The sequence below is a fragment of the Ovis canadensis genome, chromosome 19, assembly GCF_042477335.2.
Source record: "Ovis canadensis isolate MfBH-ARS-UI-01 breed Bighorn chromosome 19, ARS-UI_OviCan_v2, whole genome shotgun sequence".
NCBI classification, from domain to species: Eukaryota; Metazoa; Chordata; class Mammalia; order Artiodactyla; family Bovidae; genus Ovis; species Ovis canadensis.
In genome coordinates, this window is record NC_091263.1 from 28,971,843 (window position 1) to 28,980,416 (window position 8,574).

Below are 8,574 nucleotides of genomic sequence, written 5' to 3' on the forward strand. Positions count from 1 at the left end.
TTTGACCTCTAACCCTTCTTGCCTTCCCAAGAGTCTTAAATTAGCCTTGATTGTCAGTTTTTTGTATTTAGGAGATTTGATGTGGAAAAAAAATTCCTTATATAATATCACTTCCTAATTACTCAAGACATACAATGAAATATCAGCTAATTTATTCTGAGTTTTGACAGCCTCATCCTTAATGTCAGAAATAAGTATCTGGAATGTAGTTATTCCTTAAAACTGGTTAAATACACATCACCTGTGTTGAAGAAGTTCCCATATTCTTGGAACAACTAGGGAACCTAAGAAAGATGTTCCACTTCTACTTAGGAGCCAAACCAGGTCATTTGGGAAAGTCTATAACTGTCCTCACAAAATAATCTGGATTCATGATTCGAGGACCTGAACACATCAATTTACCAAAAAGCCTCCCAAATTCTAAGACTTAAACCCTAATGGCACTTAACAACGAGGAAGGAAGAATGAAATTAGAGCACTCCCTAATACCATTTGTTGTTGAGTCACTCAGTCCTGTCCAACTCTTTTGCAACCCCATGGACGGTAGCCCCAAGGTTCCCTGTCCATGGGGATTCTCCAGGCAAGGATACTGGAGTAGGTCGCCATTTCCTTCTCCACCCTAATTCCATACACAAAAAAATAAAATGGATTTAAGACCTAAATGTAAAGCTGCTGCTGCTAAGTCACTTCAGTCGTGTCCGACTCTGTGCGACCCCATAGACGGCAGCCCACCAGGCTCCCCTGTCCCGGGATTCTCGAGGCAAGAACACTGGAGTGGGTTGCCATGTCCTTCTCCAAGGCATGAAAGTGAAAAGTGAAAGGGAAGTCGCTCAGTCATGTCTGACCCTCAGTGATCCCATGGACTGCAGCCCACCAGGCTCCTCCGTCCATGGGGTTTTCCAGGCAAGAGTACTGGAGTGGGGTGCCATTGCCTTCTCCAAATGTAAAGCTAGACACTATAAAACCCTGAAAGGAAAACATAGGCAGAACATTCTTTGGCATAAATTTCAGCAAGATCTTTTTTGACCCACGACCTAGAGTAATGAAAATAAAAACAAAAATAAATGGGACCCAACTAACCTTAAAAACTTTTGCATATCAAAGTAAACCATAAACAAAATGAAAAGATAACCCTCGGAATGGGAGAAAATATTTGCAAATGAGGCAACCAACAAGCAATCTCCAAAATATATAAACAGTTCATGCAGCTCAATATCAAGCAAATCAAAATATGAGCTAAAGATCTAAGTAGACATTTCTCCAAAGAAGACATAAAGATGGCCAAAAAGCACATGAAAAGCTACTCAACATCACTACTTACAGAGAAATGTAAATCAAAACTTCAATGAGTTATCACCTCACACCAGTCAGAATGGCCATCATCAAAATATCTACAAACAATAAATACTGGCTAGAAGAGTCAGACACGACTGAGCGACTTCACTTTCACTTTTCCCTTTCATGCTTTGGAGAAGGAAATGGCAACCCACTCCAATGTTCTTGCCTGGAGAATCCCAGGGAAGGGGGAGCCTGTTGGGCTGCCGTCTATGGGGTCGCACAGAGTCAGACATGACTGAAGCGACTCAGCAGCTGCAGCAGGATATGCAGAAAAGGGAACCCTCCTACACTGTTGGTGGGAATGTAAATTGGTACAGCCACTGTGAAGAACAGTATGGAGAATCCTCAAAAAACTAAAAATAGGACTGCCATATGACCTAGCAATCCCACTCCTGTGCATAATATATCTAGAGAAAACCTTACTAATTTAAAAAGATACAAGCAACCCAGTGTTTGTTGCAGCACTATTTACAATAGCCAGGATGTGGGGAACAACCTAAATGTCCATCAACAGAGAAATGAATAAAGATGTGGCACATATGTAAAATGGACTATTCGTCATAAAAGGAAAGAAAATAGTTCCATTTGCTGAGATGTAGATACATCTAGAGATTGTCATATACAGTGAAGTCAGAAGGAGAAAAATATCATATAACACCTCTTATATGTGGAATCTAGAAAAAATAGTGAGAAGTGAAAGTCGCTCAGTTGTGTCTGACTCTTTGTGACCCCATGGAACCCCGCCAGGCTCCTCTGTCCATGGAATTCTCTAGGCCAGAGTACTGGAGTGGATAGCCTTTCCCTTCTCCAGCGGATCTTCCCAACCCAGGGATCAAACTCAGGTCACATTGCAGGCAGAGTCTTTACCATCTGAGCCACAAGGGAAGCCCAAAAATTCTGGAGTGGGTAGCCTATCCCTTCTCCAGCAGATCTTCCCGACCAGGAATCAAACCGGAGTCTCCTATATTGCAGGCAGATTCATTACCAACTGAGCTATCAGGAAAGCCTGAAAAAGTAGTACAGATGGACTTATTTGCAAAACAGAAATCAAGACACGGATATAAAGAGCAAACTTAAGGATACCAAGAAGGAAAGGGGAGGGTGATGTGAAGTGGAGGTTGGGACTAACATAGATACACTGCTGTTGCTGCTGCTGCTAAATCGCATTAGTCGTGTCTGACTCTGTGCGACCACAGAGACCGCAGCCCACCAGGCTTCTCTATCCCTGGGATTCTCCAGGCAAGAATACTGGAGGGGGTTGCCATTTCCTTTTCCAATGCATGAAAGTGAAAATGAAGTCGCTGCTCAGTCATCTGACTTCACGACCCCCTGGACTGCAGCCCACCAAGCCCCTCCGTCCATGGGATTTTCCAGGCAAGAGTACTGCAGTGGGGTGCCATTGCCTTCTCCATAGATAGACTACTATATATAAAATAGATAACTAGTGATAACCTACTGTATAGCACAGGGAACTCTCCACAATGCTCTGTAGTGATTTAAATGGGAGGGAAACCCAAAAAAGAGAAGATATATGTATATGTGTGGTTGATTCAGTTTTTGCTGTACAGCAGAAAGTAACAAAACTTTGTAAAGCAACTATACTTCAATAAAAATTAATTTAAAAAGAACAAGGAAGGAAAGCATCATCAGATGGAAAATCTAAGGCCTTTCTGTCTGGAACACAGAAAACACTCGGAAAAGCAGAGGCTCTACAGCAGAAGTAACCCCAACTCAGCCACTAGCATTTGAGTCTCCAGGCATGTAATCCTCATCTTGGTAATAGATGAAAGGAATTCTACCTCCCCTACCAGCTGGCTTGACACTCTGGGCAGCATCTGTCTGCCCTGGCTTTTGCTTCCAAGATGAAAACTTTGAATCGCTTTGTTAGTGACATGAGCAAAGGACCTGGAGCACTGAGGATGGGGAATGCCTTCTGAACCTTGTGTCCCTTCCTGCCCAGAAAGATGGCATGGCTAGTGTTTTTATATTTGATGCAAAGATTGGAAGTTTCCTTGTTGGGGAAAGAGATTGGCCCAAGAGAAAATATTGACATCTAGCTTAGGGAAGGTCTCCCAGTGAAAGAGCCTATCTCAGTGCCTTGACCCAAAATGAAGTTTATTAATCAATAAACCTTCAAAATATGCAATAAACACTGAATGAGCCTTTCAGTGTCTTACTCTTGCATGTGAGGGCTTCCCTTGTGGCTCAGCTGGTAAAGAATCTACCTGCAATGTGGGAGACCTGGGTTTGATCCCTGGGTTGGGAAGATCCCCTGGAGAAGGGAAAGGCTACCCGCTCCAGTATTCTGGCCTGGAGAATTCCATGGACTGTATAGTCCATGGGGTCACAAAAAGTTGGACATGACTGAGCGACTTTCACTTAACTTGTATGTGAACACATAGAAATATCAAGATAAACAAGAAAAGACTCTATCATTAAAGACAAAGATTAAATTAAGCAAATGAATAAAAGTAACAGAGGAAACAAAGACAATGCAGAAAACTGAAATTTCAAAACTATATTTAGTATCTTTACAAATGCTATAAAGTTTTATAAATAAAGCTTTATAGCATCCATCAGTTCAGTTCAGTTCAGTCGCTCAGTCGTGTCCAACTCTTTGTGACCCCATGAATCGCAGCACGCCAGGCCTCCCTGTTCATCACCAACTCCCGGAGTTCACTCAGACTCATGTCCATCGAGTCAGTGATGCCATCCAGCCATCTCATCCTCTGTCGTCCCTTTCTCCTCCTGCCCCCACCCAGTCCCTCCCAGCATCAGAGTTTTTTCCAATGAGTCAACTCTTCTCATGAGGTGGCCAAAGTACTGGAGTTTCAGCTTTAGCATCATTCCTTCCAAAGAAATCCCAGGGTCGAGCTCCTTCAGAATGGACTGGTTGGATCTCCTTGCAGTCCAAGGGACTCTCAAGAATCTTCTCCGACACCACAGTTCAAAAGCATCAATTCTTCAGTGCTCAGCCTTCTTTACAGTCCCACTCTCACATCCATACACGACCACAGGAAAAACCATAGCCTTGACTAGACGGACCTTAGTTGGCAAAGTAATGTCTCTTCTTTTGAATATACTATCTAGGTTGCTCATGACTTTTCTTCCAAGGAGTAAGTGTCTTTTAATTTCATGGCTGCAATCACCATCTACAGTGATTTTGGAGCCCAGAAAAATAAAGTCTGACACTGTTTCCACTGTTTCCCCATCTATTTCCCATGAACTGATGGGACCGGATGCCATGATCTTCGTTTTCTGAATGTTGAGCTTTAAGCCAACTTTTTCATTCTTCTCTTTCACTTTCATCAAGAGGCTTTTCAGGTCCTCTTCACTGTCTGCCATAAGGGTGGTGTCATCTGCATATCTGAGGTTATTGATTTTTCTCCCAGAAATCTTGATTCCAGCTTGTGTTTCTTCCAGTCCAGCATTTCTCATGATGTACTCTGCATAGAAGTTAAATAAGCAGGCTGACAATATACAGCCTTGATGTACTCCTTTTCCTATTTGGAACCAGTCTGTTGTTCCATGTACAGATCTAACTGTTGCTTCCTGGCCTGCATACAGATTTCTCAAGAGGCAGGTCAAGTGGTCTGGGATTCCCATCTCTTTCAGAATTTTCCACAGTTTATTGTGATCCACACAGTCAAAGGCTTTGGCAAAGTCAATAAAGCAGAAATAGATGTTTTTCTGGAACTCTCTTGCTTTTTCCATGATCCAGTGGATGTTGGAAATTTGATCTCTGGCATCCATAGTTTCCACTTTATTTTCTCTTTAAGAGATATTTAAGAATTAGGTTCTGTTCATTTTTAATTAACAACTGGATAGATTTTTGCTGTTGTTGTTGGCTTGTAGAGCTACTTGATTTGAGGGGTTTTTGGAAATTTCCTTTGTGCTCTAATAAGTGGTTAATGTTGTTAAATGTTCCATGGGTGTTTGGAAAGAAGATATAGTTTTATTTGTTGGGTTCAAAATTTCATATGCATATTTTCAAGCTTAGTAACTGACATGTTCAAATCTTAAATCCTCTTTTTCTGGTGCTTTATCCTGCTTGCTCTGCCAGTTCCCGAGAACTGTTTTTGAAAGTTACTCATTAAGGTTGTGGATTTGCTGATTCTTTGTCATTAGATTTAGTTCAAGCTTAGGAAAATAACAACAAAATGTGCTGATGGAAATGAAAGGCTTTAAGTAAAGATAAACACAGAAATGAATGAAACAGAAGGGAGAGTGGGTAGGAATCCTCTCAACGGGGGTGTGAACTTGAGAGGGCAGGAGATGGTTTCCACGACGCTCTTCCGGGTTGTCATTTCCCCAGAGAACTGGACAAGGAGGTTGGCCGTGGTGTCACGGGGTCCCTAGCCCTCCCTAAGATGAGACATGCTCTGCACTCAGGTGGCCAGCTCAGGGGACAGACCCTGCTGGAGATGGAAGCTGGACGCTGGAGGCCAGGATTGCTGCACCTCGTCACTCTGGAAGGCCTGGGAGAAAGCGTGATCATTCTTCCAGCACCAACTCATTAATGAAGAACCAGACACCACCTCCCTCTTAGATGGGGGATTTTCAACCTTATAATATTATTAATAACTCATAGCCCATAAAATGTCTGGCCTTCCTCCTTTAATAACAAAATTATTCCTTCTAACATGCATCACACGTACTGTGGCAACTCCAGGATGAACTAGATTTCCAGTGAAAATAGGTATGTTTTTTGGCTACTTCGTGTGACACATTTCTTAACGGTTGGTCCCTTTCCAGATCCTCTTTACCTCTGGCCCTCACTCCGCTTTACCTGATGCTGCTATCTTCTTCTTTCCTCAAAGCTCATTTTACTGTGTGAAACAAATTTTACTGAAGGTGTGGCAATAGCAGAGAAAGGTTACAACACAACCGAAAACTGAGTGTTAGACACAGATATAGAAAACAAACTTCTGATAACCAAAGGGGAGAGTGGGAGAGGGATAAATGAGGAGTCTGATATTTATATATATATACACTAGTATAAATAAAAGAGAAAACCTACAAGGACCTACCATAATAGCAGAGGTAACTACGCTCAACACCTTGAAACAAACTATAATGGAAAAGAACCTAAAAAACAATATATGTGTGAATCACTGAATCGCTTTGCTGTACACCTGAAATTAATACTAACTAACATTGTAAATCAACTAATCTTAATAAAAAAATTTTTAAGTGAGTGTTAGATGTAATGCTGGTAAGAGTGTTAGAAAGCAGGCACTTTCACATTGATGATGGGTGGGTCACTTATTTGTCAATAACTGTGAAAATAATAAATGCACATCCCCATTGACCTAGAAATTCTAATCCTAAAAATTTATCTAGTAGATATATTCTTTACACTTGCAAGATGACATATGCACAAAAGTGTTCATTACAGCCTTTGTAATTTTTTGAAAATTGATATCAGCTCAAATTTCTATCAACAGAAGACTGATTAAATTAGAAATGACTTTGTTCTTTGTGTTCAGTTCAGTTCAGTTCAGTTCAGTCGCTCAGTCGTGTCTGACTCTCTGCGATCCCATGAATTGCAGCACGCCAGGCCTTCCTGTTCATCACCATCTCCCGGAGTTCACTCAGACTCACGTCCATCGAGTCCGTGATGCCGTCCAGCCATCTCATCCTCTGTCATCCCTTCTCCTCCTGCCCTCAATCCCTCCCAGCATCAGAGTCTTTTCCAATGAGTCATCTCTTCTCATGAGGTGGCCAAAGTACTGGAGTTTCAGCTTTAGCATCATTCCTTCCAAAGAAATCCCAGGGTCGAGCTCCTTCAGAATGGACTGGTTGGATCTCCTTGCAGTCCAAGGGACTCTCAAGAGTCTTCTCCGACACCACAGTTCAAAAGCATCAATTCTTTGGTGCTTAGCCTTCACAGTCCAACTCTCACATCCACACATGACCACAGGAAAAACCATAGCCTTGATTAGACGGACCTTAGTCGGCAAAGGAATGTCTCTTCTTTTGCATATGCTATCTAGGTTGGTCATAACTTTTCTTCCAAGGAGTAAGCATCTTTTAATTTCATGGCTGCAATCACCATCTACAGTGATTTTGGAGCCCAAAAAAATAAAGTCTGACACTGTTTCCACTGTTTCCCCATCTATTTCCCATGAACTGATGGGACCAGATGCCATGATCTTCGTTTTCTGAATGTTGAGCTTTATCCAACTTTTTTGCTCTCCTCTTTCACTTTCATCAAGAGGCTTTTTAGGTCCTCTTCACTGTCTGCCATAAGGGTGGTGTCATCTGCATATCTGAGGTTATTGATTTTTCTCCCAGAAATCTTGATTCCAGCTTGTGTTTCTTCCAGTCCAGCGTTTCACATGATGTACTCTACATAGAAGTTAAATAAGCAGGCTGACAATATACAGCCTTGACGTACTCCTTTTCCTATTTGGAACCAGTCTGTTGTTCCATGTCCAGTTCTAACTGTTGCCTCCTGGCCTGCATACAGATTTCTCAAGAGGCAGGTCAAGTGGTCTGGGATTCCCATCTCTTTCAGAATTTTCCGCAGTTCATTGTGATCCACACAGTCAAAGGCTTTGGCATAGTCAATAAAGCAGAAAGAGATGTTTTTCTGGAACTCTCTTGCTTTTTCCATGATCCAGCGGATGTTGGCAATTTGATCTCTGGTTCCTCTGCCTTTTCTAAAACCAGCTTGAACATCAGGGAATTCACGGTTCATGTATTGCTGAAGCCTGGCTTAGAGAATTTTGAGCATTACTTTACTAGCACATGAGATGTTATGGATGTTATAGCATGTTCTTTGTATATAGATATGAAAATGTCTCCAAGATTAATGAGTAAAGGGAAAAAGCAAGGTGTATAACACTGAGCATAGTAGACTACCATTTGTGGACAGAAAAAAAGAGGGGCAAGAATATATGTCACTATTTGCTCATATGTAAAAAATAAACAGATTCAGCATCTCCTGAATGATGGACAGGAAATGGGTAACTACTGACCGGGTGGAGGGGAAGTGGGTAGGTGGGTGCAGGACTGGGTATGAGAGACGCATTTTGTACAGTTCAAATGTGGAAGCTTGTAACTGTTCCACGTATTCTATTTGTACTTCGTGTAATTTAAATGAATACGTTTATATGTTATATACATGTATACTTTATTTATATGTCTATAATTTGAGTAGACAAAATGGAATGTGGCCCAGTGATAGCCTGCAAGTCCTCCCACCAGTAACCACACACCATGTACCACCCT